The sequence below is a fragment of the Schistocerca serialis genome, chromosome 11, assembly GCF_023864345.2.
Source record: "Schistocerca serialis cubense isolate TAMUIC-IGC-003099 chromosome 11, iqSchSeri2.2, whole genome shotgun sequence".
In the NCBI taxonomy this organism is placed as follows: Eukaryota; Metazoa; Arthropoda; class Insecta; order Orthoptera; family Acrididae; genus Schistocerca; species Schistocerca serialis.
Genome location: NC_064648.1, coordinates 208,924,368 through 208,939,270, shown reverse-complemented (window position 1 = coordinate 208,939,270; position 14,903 = coordinate 208,924,368). Strand labels below are relative to the sequence as shown.

Sequence of the window (14,903 nt, the reverse complement as noted above, 5' to 3'; positions counted from 1 at the left end):
ACACAGTGCGAACTGGCTAGGACTGTGTGAATCGCAACTCGCTGCCAACGTCTCCGGTTTTCTCCGGTTTTCCTGTACCAGTGACCCCTCCGCTAGAACATACCAAATACGGGACGACTACACGTACTCGTAAACTACGCTCACACATCCTGGCTAGTCCATCGGTACCGACCGACAACCGTCTCATCCTACGCGAATGGTGTCACTGGATGCTGTATGGAGGGGCGTGGCACAGTCACATCTTTCTCCCAAACGTCAACGAGTTTTTTGACCTTCGAGCCGCTACTGCTATGCCAGGTAGCTCCTCAATTAACCTCACGAGGTTGAGTGCACTCCATACCAGCAGTCCCAACAGACAAAAACCACTCTGAGTACCGGGAATCGAACCCAGGTCCTCCGTCCGGCAGTCAACCGCGCTGACCACTTACCTACGGAGACGGAAACTCGATCAATGGAGTCTTGACAATTTGCCCTACATCTTAAGGAAAAGTCATTTCAGGTTCAAATAGTTCAAATGGCTCTGAGCACTATAGGACTTAACTTCTGAGGTCATCAGTCCCCTAGAACTTGGAACTACTTAAACCTAACTAACCTAAGGACATCACACACATCCATGCCCGAGGCAGGATTCGAACCTGCGACCGTAGTGGTCACGCGGTTCCAAACTGAAGCGCTTAGAACTGCACGGCCACAGTCATTTCAGTAATGGATGACATATTGTTGGAGATGTTCCGCATCTGCTCAGATATTTTTAAAAATAGTATCGCCTGTGGTTGAAATTCGACCAACAGTGGACCTGATCTGTGACGAAAAAAAAAAAGTTAGCTTTCTTAAAGTGAGACGCTCCACATAAAAACTGAAATTCTGCCCTCAGAGCAAATGGTTCAAATGGCTCTGAGCACTATGGGACTCAACTGCTGAGGTCATTAGTCCCCTAGAACTTAGAACCAGTTAAACCTAACTAACCTAAGGACATCATAAACATCCATGCCCGAGGCAGGATTCGAACCTGCGACCGTAGCGGTCTTGCGGTTCCAGACTGCCCTCAGAGCAGACCCATAGCAAACAATGCATTGTAGCTACGAGTATTCTTGAAACAGTTCTTTGATTTCTCTTTAACTATTCGATCGTTTGAAGCGAGTCCTTGATACAGTGTGCAAAAAAATAAATTTTGTGTTAACGGCGGAAGGTTAACTTATGACAATATAATGTGAATGCCGCTATATCACATAAAGCCACGTGAGATGCGAAATGATTTGCATTCCAAAATCATCAAACCACAATTATAATTCTCAAAATTCTTTCGAATTACCTTCAATGTTTATTTATATATATCTTTCAAAACAACAACAGGATTATCATTACCAATGTCCACATTAGCCGGCCGCTGTGGCCGAGCGGTTCTAGGCATTTCAGTCCGGAACCACGCGGCTGCTACGGTCGCAGGGCATGGATGTATGTGATGTCCTTAGGTTAGTTAGGTTTAAGTAGTTCTAAGTACTAGGGGACTGATGACCTAAGATGTTAAGCCCCATAGTGCTTGAGCCATTTCAACCATTTAAATTTTTGCGTTCGGTCAGTAATTATATGACAAATACTGGAAGTCCAATCTCTGCTGCCCACTGGACCATATGACTGTGCTAGCCGTATCGTAAAACATAATTACAGACTAAACGGCCAGTTCCGGTCTTCAGTACGAGCTTGAGCTCCTTAATTTTGACCTTGTCGACAAGAGAAGAACGCTGATTGATCTTTTCTTTATGCCTTCGCTCTACTCATTCAACGCCTCTCAACTAATTTTTCTATCAGTCTCCCTCTACCCGTCAATAGCTTTCTCTGAAGCAACCAGAATCTCTCTCTCTCTCTCACTCTCTCTCTCTCTCTCTCTCTCTCTCTCTCTCTCTCTCTCTCTCTCTCCCCTATTCCTGAAGGAAAAGAACCTTGTCTAAAAAAAAAAAAAAAAAAAAAAAATAATTATCGAGGAAGTGCCAGGGTAATACTGAAGACCTGGCAGACGTCGACGTCATTAGACAAGAAGCACTTGGAGTGGTCAATGATGGCGCATGAATAACAGCTGCCACCTGGAACAACTCCAGCATTCCCAGCAACTATTTCAGAGAATCAGAGAAACAGCGAAAAAATTTGATGGGCCGCAAGGGCGTGTGACCGTCTTACACTGGATTTTTTAAAAATAGTATCGCCTGTGGTTGAAATTCGACCAACAGTGGACCTGATCTGTGACGAAAAAAAAAAAGTTAGCTTTCTTAAAGTGAGACGCTCCACATAAAAACTGAAATTCTGCCCTCAGAGCAAATGGTTCAAATGGCTCTGAGCACTATGGGACTCAACTGCTGAGGTCATTAGTCCCCTAGAACTTAGAACTACTTAAACCAAACTAAGGACAGCACACAACACCCAGCCATCACGAGGCAGAGAAAATCCCTGACCCCGCCGGGAATCGAACCCGGGAACCCGGGCGTGGGAAGCGAGAACGCTACCGCACGACCACGAGATGCGGGCTTAAATGGTTCAAATGGCTCTAAGCAAAAGAGTAGCATAGAGAACAGCTTCTAACCTGTTTTCGGAGTGAAGACGACAACAATTCCAGTCGCCATTGTGACCAGCTTCCTCTAAAAAATGGCTCTGAGGTCATAAGTCCCCTAGAACTTAGAACTACTTAAACCTAACTAACCTAAGGACATCACACACATCCATGCCCGAGGCAGGATGCGAACCTGCGACCGTAGCAGCAGCGCGGTTCCGGACTGAAGCGCCTACAGCCGCTCGACCACAGCGGCCGGCTCTGGGGACTTATATATTGGTTCACATGTTTGTGGAATAATATGTAGAACAGTACATGGAGATTCGAGTGCTATATTGAAAGCTGGAATAGCTCCGCTTGTTGCTGAAATCTTATCTGAGTCATGAGGCAATCTTTAGCCGAAGTAGCATTCATGATTTAAATAATGAAACTCCTTACCAATTAAGTATTTTTATACGATGCTTTTCGATAATTTATTCTCATGATCGAGTACAAATATTTACATAGGTGTATTATCTGAACGTTTCGGAAAATTGGACAAAAGAAATCTGTCCAATTGCGTCACATATGTGACGCAGCGTGTGAAGGTGGTTGTGTGTGGACAGGTTACTCCTGTAACCGAAACTGCAGATTTGAAAATGGTTCTAGAGAAACCGAAACCTGTCATTTGAATAAACATTTTTTGCAATCAAGACGGAATATAAATAACATTGAACATATGTAAACAGCACATAAAATACCTAGGTGAATATTTCCATTTGATAATGAGAATAAATCTCGAAAAGCGTCATATTAAGCACGAAAAAATACATACCTAGTGCAGCGGTTCATTATTTAAATCGTGAATGACACACTTGCAGGCTTTCCAAAAACACCGATTACCATGAATCAAGTTAAGAAATGGCATTTCTTAAATCAATATCGTGTGTGCAAATGCGAGGGGCCACTTTCATGAGAGCAAACTGAAACGTTTGTTTGCCCATTCTCAAGTTCAAAAATGTTCAAATGTGTGTGAAATCTTATGGGACTTAACTGCTAAGGTCATCAGTCCCTAAGCTTACACACTACTTAGTCTAAATTATCCTAAGGACAAACACACACACCCATGCCCGAGGGAGGACTCGAACCTCCGCCGGCACCAGCCGCACAGTCCATGACTGCAGCGCCCTTGACCGCTCGGCTGATTCCATTCCCAAGTAATTTTTGTTGTTGTTTATGTGCACACACTGCAAATCGTGTAGCTAATTCAGCTGAACACTTCGAGCTTGTCCTCTCGCTGTCCACGGTTTCATCCGCTGTCGTTCCCATTTCTCTTTCTTTTCAAGCAATACACTCGCCACCAACGTATGTTGTTAACTGTTCGGCATCCATTCCTGAACGACTACGACGAAAAGTTTTACGATCGTGTAAGAAGTAGTTTGCAGAAATCTTTGAGAAAGCATGCGCTTGTGTCGGCCGAGAGTTAGCACTACATTGCTGACGTCACAGGGGAATGCGCTCCGTCCTGCATTTATTGTTGGCTACGCTAGTTTCCGCAGTGACGTGTGCTTATGGTACACCCTGTACTGCGCCGCTCAACGTGATCGCGGCTTCTTCCTCTTTCGTTTCACCCTCTTTGGGGTACGCTGGATCAATCATTTCTTTGTGCGTTGTTCTTTTCTTAGGGCCCAGTATTTCTTCATTCTTTCTGATCTTCTTCTCCTCTCTTCTTCTGAGATGAAGGATTTCGACTTTTGTGTGGATTTGTCTTGGATCCTTATGTTTTCATCTTTAGTAATTAATTTAGCAGTTCGATCAATAAGTGAATTTTCTGAAATATTTAACTCCACTAGGTCTTTCTCAGTTTCTTTAAACCAGTTGCGCTTCGTTTTTCGGTTACGGAAGAAGTCAAAGTTTTGTTTGGTTAATCTGTTGGAATTCATTCTGAGAAGATGACCATAAAAATTTATCCTCGTTTTTCGCATAGAATCTGAAAGTTTTTCAATTTTCTTGTAGAGAGTTTCATTTTTGATGTATATAGTCTTATTGTCTTGAAATTTTGACCCAATGATTTTTCTTAAAATTTTTCTTTCCTTTAGCTCAAGTTTCTCCATTTGGCTTTTGAAATTCATGTTAAATGTTTCTGCTGCATACAGTGCTTCTGGCTTAATCACTGTCTTGTAATGTGTAATTTTGCACCCCCATGAAAGTGATTTTTTGTTGTATGTATTTTTTGTTAGTTGGAAGGCCAATTCAAGTTCATTTTTTCATGATTCCATTGCTTTCCCCACCATTCCAAGTAATCCATTCTCCGAGATATTTGAATTCTTTTACTATTTCAATCTTCTGTTCTTGAACTTTGAGGTATTTACATGAGTGCTTGATGTTCGTCAATATCTTAGTTTTTTCAGAGGAGATGTGAAGACCAATTTTAGCTGCTTGTTTCTTTAGTTCAAGGATTTGCACCCGTGCTTCTTCCATTGTTTCAGCAAACAGGGCCATATCATCTGCAAAAGCAATGCAGTTTACTTTAAGGTTCTTCTTTTTGCAACCCAGTCTTATGCCACTCTTAATATTTGTGTTCCATTCCCTGACTACTTTCTGAAGTGCACAATTGAACAGCAACGGTGACAGCCCATCGCCCTGTCGCACTCCCGTTTTTATGTCAAAGGGTTCCGATAGTTCGCCCATAAATTTAACTTTCGAAAATGTATTTGTAATCGCGGCCGTTATTACAGAGACTTTTTTTTTTTTTTTTGGTTTCCCTCCCCTCAGGAAAGACGCGCTAGCAAATTAGGCTACCGGTTCGTACCAGTCTCCAGCCTCACACATGCATGACCGCGGCAGGCGAGAGAGTAAAAGTGAAACGGGACACCACTCCTCCCCCCTCCCCCCCCCCCCCCCCCCGCCCCCGTCTTGCTGCCGGCTTCCCTTCTCTCCGTTTACCGGCAGGGCTGGTCTTGGCGCTCTGCAGCCTCCTGCCGTGTCTCGGTAGCGAACAATAGGCGCACAGTGGTTCCCCGCCGCCTAGAAGACGCACGCAGCGCCAGAACAGAAGCGGCCGCCACCGCCCACGCTTCACTCACACGTTCGCAGGTCAGTGTCAACTTTTGCGCCGACCGTCAACAGCTTGTGGAACACCCTGTGGCGCCGCTGCCGCATCTATTATGCAGGCAGTGAGTTAAGTGCAACCTGTCTGCAGTCGACGACTGGCTGGCAAGAAATACTGCACTGCACCACGCACCGCGCCTCATATGTAAAGTACGTTTTGCACTTCCGAGCTGTTTCACTTCTTGGAATCGCAGTGCAACTCATTAATTCCCCACACAGTGCGGTAAAACAGGCAGTTCTTGACGGTTCGAAATTATTTCGCTGACTGCGCGTTTCTTGACATTAGCTCTATTACGTATAAATCTACTACCCAAACTTTTTTTTTTTTTTTTTCAGTCCTGAGACTGGTTTGATGCAGCTCTCCATGCTACTCTATCCTGTGCAAGCTTCTTCATCTCCCAGTACTTACTGCAACCTACATCCCTCTTAATCTGCTTAGTGTATTCATCTCTTCGTCTCCCTCTACGATTTTTACCCTCCACGCTACCCTCCAATGCTACATTTGTGATCCCTCGATGCCTCACGACATGTCCTACCAACCTATCCCTCTTCTAGTCAAGTTGTGCCACAAGCTCCTCTTCTCCCCAATTCTATTCAATACCTCCTCATTAGTTATGTGATGTACCCATCTGATCTTCAGCATTCTTCTGTAGCACCACATTTCGGAAGCTTCTATTCTCTTCTTGTCCAAACTAGTTATCCTCCATGTTTCACTTCCATACATGGCTACACTCCATACAAATACTTTCAGAGACGACTTCCTGACACTTAAATCTATACTCGATGTTAACAAATTTCTCATCTTCAGAAACGCATTCCTTGCCATTGCCAGTCTACATTTTATATCCTCTCTACTTCGACCATCATCGGTTATTTTAGTCCCTTAATAGCAAAACTCCTTTACTACTTTAAGTATCTCATTTCCTAATCTAATTCCCTCAGCATCACCCGACTTAATTTGACTACATTCCATTATCCTCGTTTTGCTTTTGTTGATGTTCATCTTATATCCTCCCTTCAAGACACTGTCCATTCCGTTCAACTGCTCTTCCAGGTCCTTCGCTGTCTCTGACAGAATTACAATGTCATCGGCGAACCTCAAAGTTTTTATTTCTTCTCCATGGTCTAGCCGTTCTAGGCGCCCAGTCCGGAACCGCGCGACTGCTACGGTCGTAGGTTCGAATCCTGCCTCGGGTATGGATGTGTGTGATGTCCTTAGGTTAGTTAGGTTTCAGTAGTTCTAAGTTCTACGGGACTGATGACCACAGCTGTTAAGTTCCATAGTGCTCAGAGCCATTTTTGTAAATAGCCTTTCGCTCCCTGTATTTTACCCCTGCCACCTTTAGAATTTGAAAGAGGGTATTCCAGTCAACATTGTCAAAAGCTTTCTCTAAGTCTACAAATGCTAGAAACGTAGGTTTGCCTTTCCTTAATCTTTCTTCTAAGATAAGTCGTAAGGTCAGTATTGCCTCACGTGTTCCAATATTTCTACGGAATCCAAACTGATCTTCCCCGAGGTCGGCTTCTACCAGTTTTTCCATTCGTCTGTAAAGAATTCGCGTTAGTATTTTGCAGCTGTGGCTTATTAAACTGATTGTTCGGTAATTTTCACATCTGTCAACACCTGCTTTCTTTGGGATTGCAATTATTATATTCTTCTTGAAGTCTGAGGGTATTTCGCCTGTCTCATACATCTTGCTCACCAGATGGTAGAGTTTTGTCAGGACTGGCTCTCTCAAGGCCGTCAGTAGTTCCAATGGAATGTTGTCTACTCCATGGGCCTTGTTTCGAGTCAGGTCTTTCAGTGCTCTGTCAAACTCTTCACGCAGTATCATATCTCCCATTTATTCTTCATCTACATTCTCTTCCATAATATTGTCCTCAAGTACATCGCCCTTGTATAAACCCTCTATATACTCCTTCCACCTTTCTGCCTTACCTACTTTGCTTAGAACTGGGTTGCCATCTGAGCTCTTGATATTCATACAAGTGGTTCTCTTTTCTCCAAAGGTCTCTTTAATTTTCCTGTAGGTAGTATCCATCTTACCCCTAGTGAGATAAGCCTCTACATCCTTACATTTGTCCTCTAGCCATCCTTGCTTAGCCATTTTGCACTTCCTGTCGATCTCATTTTTGAGACGTTTGTATTTCTTTTTGCCTGCTTCATTTACTGCATTTTTATATTTTCTCCTTTCATCAATTAAATTCAATATTTCTACTGTTACCCAAGGATTTCTACTAGCCCTCATCTTTTTACCTACCTGATCCTCTGCTGCCTTCACTACTTCATCCCTCAGAGCTACCCATTCTTCTTCTATTGTATTTCTTTCCCCCATTTGTGACAATTGTTCCCTTATGCTCTCTCTGAAACTCTGTACAACCTCTGGTTTAATCAGTTTGTCCAGGTCCCATCTCCTTAAATTCCCACCTTTCTGCAGTTTCTTCAGTTTTAATCTACAGTTCGTAACCAATAGATTATGGTCAGAGTCCACATTTGCCCCTAGAAATGTCTTACAATTTAATACCTGGTTCCTAAATCTCTGTCTTACCATTACATAATCTATCTGATATCTTCTAGTATTTCCAGGATTAGATGAAAACTTGTGTCGGACGATGTTTGAACTCGCATTTCCCGCGAGCGGTCGGCTTAACCTCTTCGGCCACCCGTGCAGGATTCAGACAGATCCAAACTTCCGTATGTCACACCGCCTATATCCCTATACTGCAGTCCACTAAAGCTATCAAGGTTCCAGTCCCAATCCGACACAAATTTTCGTACGTCCTGTCGCGTAGTAAATATGCAAAAAGCAGTGCCCTGGCTCACTAACTCATAATCGCCCAGCCAAAACCGCTAATGATAGAAAGGAGAAGTTTGCAGATGGTGCTCACCTAATGCTGTAGGTTTCTAAATTTCACCCCTAAGGGAGTGAAACAGGGGATAAAATGCTTTTTGAAAATACGTCACGATGAAGGCAATTTTGAAGCTACACTTTCCAAAATTAGTATTTGGATTCTCAGTCAAAGATAAAGAAATACGAGCTTTTTTTTTTAATTTAAACCCATATAGGAAGAAATAGCGGATGCATCTTTTTTCGAAAATAAATCGTTATTAAAGAACTGCTAAAGTAGTTTTAAAGCTACATCTATTAAAACTGATATCTGACTTCTTGATTACAAAATAAAAAAATAGATGTGTCAGCATTTTTGGAAATTCTGTCCCCTAAGCAGCTGAGATAGAGGATGAAATGTTTTATGAAATATTGCCTTATCTAAGAATTTTTACAGTTAAATCAACGAAAATTTTGAAAATTGGCTTCTAGCTTACAAATAAAAAAGTCCGTGCTTCACTGTTTTTTGGAAATTCAACTCCTATGGAGTGTATTTGGCTTCTCTGTTACACATAAAAAAATGCGCAATGACTGTTTTCGAAAATTCAGCGCCTAAGGAGGGGGAAACAGCGGGCGAAACGTTTTACGAAAATATTTTACTGTGAAAGCAATTTAAAGCTAAATCTATGAAAATTATTATTTGGATCTCGGTTGGAAATGAAAAAGCACTTGTTCCACTGTTTTTACAAATTCGACGCCTAATGGGGCGAAATAGGGCCAGACTGATTCACTGACCGAACGACTAAGGGTAGAAACTTGAAATCTGCAGAGGGCGTGGATCTTGTACTGCAGGGACTGTTTAACAAAGGGTTGTCCGAAACCGCACTCCCAAGGGATCAAAACAGTGGATGAAAGCCTTTTCAAAGTTAAATCTATGAAAATTTGTATTTGCCTTCTCGGTTACAAGTGTTTCCCTGTTTTGGAAATTGAACCCCTCACGGAGTGAAATAGGCGACGCAAATCTTTAAGATAATATTTCACTATATTACAAAGTTTTTGAAGCTAAATCTTTGAAAATCTGTAATTCACTTCTCAAATGGTTCAAATGGCAAATGGCTATGACCACCATAGCACTTAACTTCTGAGGTCAGTCCCCTAGAACCACTTAAACCTAACTAACCTAAGGACATCACACACATCCATGCCCGAGGCAGGATTCGAACCTGCCACCGTAGTGGTCACGCGGTTCCAGACTGTAGCGCCTAGAACCGCTCGGCCACTCCGGCCGGCGTAACTCACTTCTCAGTTGGATACAAAAGAAATACGCGTCAGAGGACGAAAATATCACGACAAGAACGCAAAAGGCACGGTTAACAAAAACCGTGGATTCCAGCTACCACAATCGTTTTTTGGTCAGTACGTTCGAAAAAGACCGTGCTTTTTTGGCTTTATTTAGCGTGAAGATTTTAGAAGCTGATCCAACTTGTGAACAACATAAAAATTTGATTAAAGGAAAAAATTTTTTTGCAGATCATACAGTCTATGCGAGAGAAGCTGTGGCCGCTTCGCTAGCACCTAATACAGCTCATATCAAGCAATTAGCAGCTAGCGAATTAATTTCTATTTATTTCGTACAGCGATGGATCACTAAAAGTGTCTGTTATTTCAGACATGCATGTAAGTTCTTGCCGATAGACCGGCACCTAGTGGAGCAACATATTATGGGTGATTGTGTACCTGCGCTAATCAGTAACATAGCGCAACTAAATCACCTACGAGCTGTCACTGTTTTTAAAGCCTTATGGCACCCCACGTAACAGTTCAGTCATTTTCTCCCAGAGAAGTTAAAATATTATGGTGCAGTATTACGTATTTGCTGATAAGTGGTTTTCGTCTGTGTAACTAAAAGGAAGTAGAGTTTTTATAACGAACTGACGGAGTGCGCACAACGAAACAGCGTATTCGAATGTACCACAGGGGTCGATATTGGGTCCACTCTTGTTCTTGTTCTACAGATAAACAATACATACAAGATAGGGATATCTCTTTGCAGACGACGGAAGTATTATAGGCCACACCCAACGCAGAAACTTTCACTTTTGCGAATGTGAATAACATTTTCCTACAAATTAAAAGCTAGTTCACTGCTAATGATTTACCAATGAATTTACATGAAACAGAATACACATAATTCAGCACTGCACAAAGCCTGAGCAAGCTACTAGAAATGATGCACGAGGGTAAATCAATAAATGGATGGATCAGAATATTCTAAATTCTCAGCTATTTACATTGATCGAAACGTGAAGTGGAAGTCAAATGTCACAGGCCATCTCAAGCACTGCAACTTTTGCGTTACGGGGAGTATCAGGTTATGGAGAGAAGTTCATTCACCGCGTTCTTGGTATTATATTCTGGAACAACTCTTCATATGGGAAGAAAGTGAACTTGCATAGTAACGTGTAGTAATGACGGTAACGTGTGGCGCACACTCTGAAACTTCTTTACAAACAGTTAGCCATACCGACAGCTGCCTCGCAGTACACTTTTTGTGTTCCAGTTAGCGGTTGCAAGCTGCCTAGTGACTCATCAGCAATAAATGGTACACAGTTCTGAGTGTTTCGTCTAGCATTGTGGAATCTGACTTGTGATTACCAATAGTAATGGGATTACCATAGGTGCAAAAATCACCTTGTACAACGTTGTTTATGTTTTCCACATCTGACCATTACACAGCAATTCACAAACCGTGCCCCCACTAAACGGCCCCCAACTACTTTACAGAAGGTAAAAAACTACACAGTGCCACCATAATGCTACTAAGAACTGTAAACCATTCGATGATGCGTCGCTAGGCGACTTGAAACGGGCACTAGAAAAAAAAGAATAGAAAATAAATAAATAAATAAAAACGCTACAATCGCAAAAGACGACTGGTTTCTATCATTTCTGATAACCTTTATTCCCCACAGCCGCTGTGTTCCACATGCATAATGGATGAAAGGTTTTTTCTCTCCCTACAATGTCCTTTCATCGCTTCACCTTGTCTGTTTTTTCATTCTTCAAACCAATTCAAACCTGTTCTCTTACTGCTGGGCCCCCTTGGAATCCTTTTAAGCTTTCCTTGTGGAAATATCTCTTTCTGATTCTTCTGTTCTTAAGTTGCCCAATTCTAAATTTCTTTCAGCTCCTCAGTTCCAGATTCTTGTTGATTTCTTTCACTGGAGCTAGTTACAGATCTGTTTTCTCGCCCTTTCGGCTTTCATTAGATATGAATGCGCAAAAAAATATCAGACCTCCTTTCCTTATTGTTTTTGATATTTTTTTATTCGACATATTGCATCTTTGTTTCTTAATATCCAGGCTTGTTTTTGTCATATTGTATCTAAAATTCATCTACTTAATATTTCTAGTGTCTCTAAATTAGAACTGAGCGCCAATCATTCACTTGCTTAGAGGCATTCTGGTTTGATAATCGTATTGCATATTTTTGCATTTCTTAATACGCACTTTTTAACTGTAATGGTTTATAATCCATATGCTCTTTTCAGTTCGGAAGTCCGTTGATTTAAGTCATGGTTCTTCACATCCATTAGCTTCAGCTATCTCCCTTAGATACTTGAAGGCTATTAGAATTTCTCTCTCTTCAGTATCCATTTTTTATGTTAGTCATAAATGGTTCCCTCCCCAGAGATTGCTAAACCTGCTCTACTGCCTACCTGTTCCACAGCACCAACTATTTCTGCATCTGTTGGATTTTGAGATCCTATTTTTCTGAATACGAAATACAAATCAACACATTATATTTTTAATACAGCAGTAAATACAACCGAGACCGTAAATAAAAGTAAGACAATACGGTTCTACGAAGAATAACCAGTACGAAACAAAATTGCAATTGAAGACCACCACTTCAACCGTCTAGGGAGCTATATTTCTTTTAACGAAGATAATGATGTAAATATTAAATTAGGGAGATATCAGACTATATGTGGCACCGTAAACAGAATACTGAGAAATGCACGAAGGGAGAGAAAATGAAATACTATGAAGTAATGGCTGCTCTTGTTCTGCTGTATGCCTGTGAAACCTACGTTATGAAGAGAAAAGATTTTAACCATGTGCAGGCGGCTAAAATGAAATCTTTAAGAGCATTAAAGGTTGCACTACATGACCCGTAACGATAACGTTAGACAAGAACTGAATATTTTTGCAGTCAGTGGCAAAATCTATATTAGTAATAAATCTGAAAATCGTCATGTCTGGTCTTTTTTTTTTTTTTTTTTTTTTTGACCATGCTAATATCCAGAATTACTTGACGAAGAATCGTGATTTGAAGTTTTACTAAAACTTTCTTGTGTGTCGGACCTGTCGGACTGAACACACTAATTTCCAAGATGTAGCTAGGACGCCGTATAAGCTAAATTTCATAAAAAAAAAAGATATTCATGTACAGGGTGAGTCAGGAGGAAAGGTACATGGTTTGAGGGGTGATAGTATTAGTGATTCTGAACAAAAAGCTTCATATGGACGTATGCCCTATTCCGAATGGTTTCCGAGATAGAACATATTTAATACCACTTTTGTACCTTTTACTTGAAGAACTCGAAAACCGCACCCTCCAGCGAAAACGTGTCGCAGTACAAAATTAAACTATATTAAATTTCCTACAAAAAGGGTCCTATTCATTTTTTTCTCTAGAGCTAATGGCTCGTGCCTAGAGAGCGCGAGAGCATTGAAAAACTCGCTCGTCGCGCATGCGCTGTAGGCTTACTTAGTTTTTGTAGGCCAGTTGGAGGTAGTTCCCCGACTTGGTAGACCACAAGTGTCCCGTATCAAACAGTTCGTCTCAACTTGCTACCTCAAAGGCCGTCGGCATATAGCAATGAATATCTGGGAAAAATTATGTCATTGCACAGCACATAGTTCAGAAGATATGACGTCGTAAACACTGATATGCGTCAAAACCTGCCACGCCGTGCGTGGCGTTCGAATTCATAACTTGTACGATAGTAACTACTGGCAAAACATTTAGCAGACAGAGTTCCCGTATGCCGCTGAATGAACCTACAAAATTAGATCAGTGTGCGGCACACAGAGAGGGGACGAGGAGACGCATAGAGAAAGAAAGAGGTGGAAACCAACAGAGATAGGGGGGTAGCAAATAGACAAAGAATGGGAGTGTAGGAGGTAGACAGAGAGAAAGGGTAAAAGCACATGGGCAGAGAAGAGAGAGGGAGACAGAGGGAAAGAGGAGGCTGACTAATAGAATCATCATAATATTAATACGTGAACACGAAAATTGAAATATCGATTTTTTTTATATTAACTGCACAAGTAGCCAACTAAACTACATGAAAGCCGACGGAATTTGCCAAGCGGTTCTAGGCGCTACAGTCTGGCACCGCGCAACCGCTGCGGTCGCAGGTTCGAATCCTGCCTCGGGCATGGATGTGATGTCCTTAGGTTAGTTAGGTTTAAGTAATTCTAAGTTCTAGGGGACTGATGATCTCAGCAGTTGAGTCCCATAGTGCTCAGAGCCATACTATATGAAAGGATGTTTGCCATAGATGTACAAGAAGAAAACAATGTGTGTGCGAAACTGTTGCTGAATGGTAAAAGGAAAGATGTTCTTTATTGCATTAAAAGTCTACAATACGTGCAACATCGAAAATCGAACTGGTACCAACTTCTGCGCTGCATATCATATGGTATAAATGGCACGCGAAAGTAACATTGTTTCGTGACATCGCGTTCTAGTAGCTTTCAAGTTTAAATGTTGCAGATATTCGTTTGGGGTAACACACGCATACCGGGCAACTACAATGCCACAAATGATACTTCGTTAATGTTGTCAGTAGTGGGAAACAAAACGCAGCAATCACGATGCCATCGGAAGCAACATTGTTCATTAGCGTCTTTTTTTTCAATTACCTTTGTCGAAGAATAAACGGAATTAACTTTGCGCTTGTTCTCCGCCGTCATAATAAAATTTGAAGTGTTGCTAATTTTCAGTGTCTTCGGTTTGAATAGCTACGACTTCCTTTATTATACTGAAAGTATATTTGTCTTGAGCTACGCCTCGGAGAATAACGTTGACGGGTCGGATTGAAAGACTGAGCGGTAGAGACAGACAATTATTGCGTCGACAAAGTAATAGGAATAATGCGGGCGTTGATAATGATAATTTGAAAGATACGTTTAAATATGCACTGAACGTAATTCCAAATAATTTTGAGAGCTATAACTGCGGTTTGATGGATTTACAACGCAAATCACTTCGCATCTGAGATTATGCGATACAACGGTATTCACGTTGTGTTGCCATAGACGTCCGGTGTAGCCCAACGGTTCTAGGCGCTTCAGTCTGGAACTGTGCGACCGCTATGGTCGCAGGTTCGAATCCTGCCTCGGGCATGGATGTGTGTGATGACCTTAGGTTA

At 41.7% G+C, this 14,903-nt stretch overlaps 1 protein-coding gene across 1 annotated transcript in view; it reads left to right on the top strand.

The window, feature by feature from the left end:
• Positions 1-14,903, top strand: part of LOC126426707 (uncharacterized) — a 165,650-nt gene that overhangs the window by 10,946 nt on the left and 139,801 nt on the right. The window lies entirely within an intron of this gene.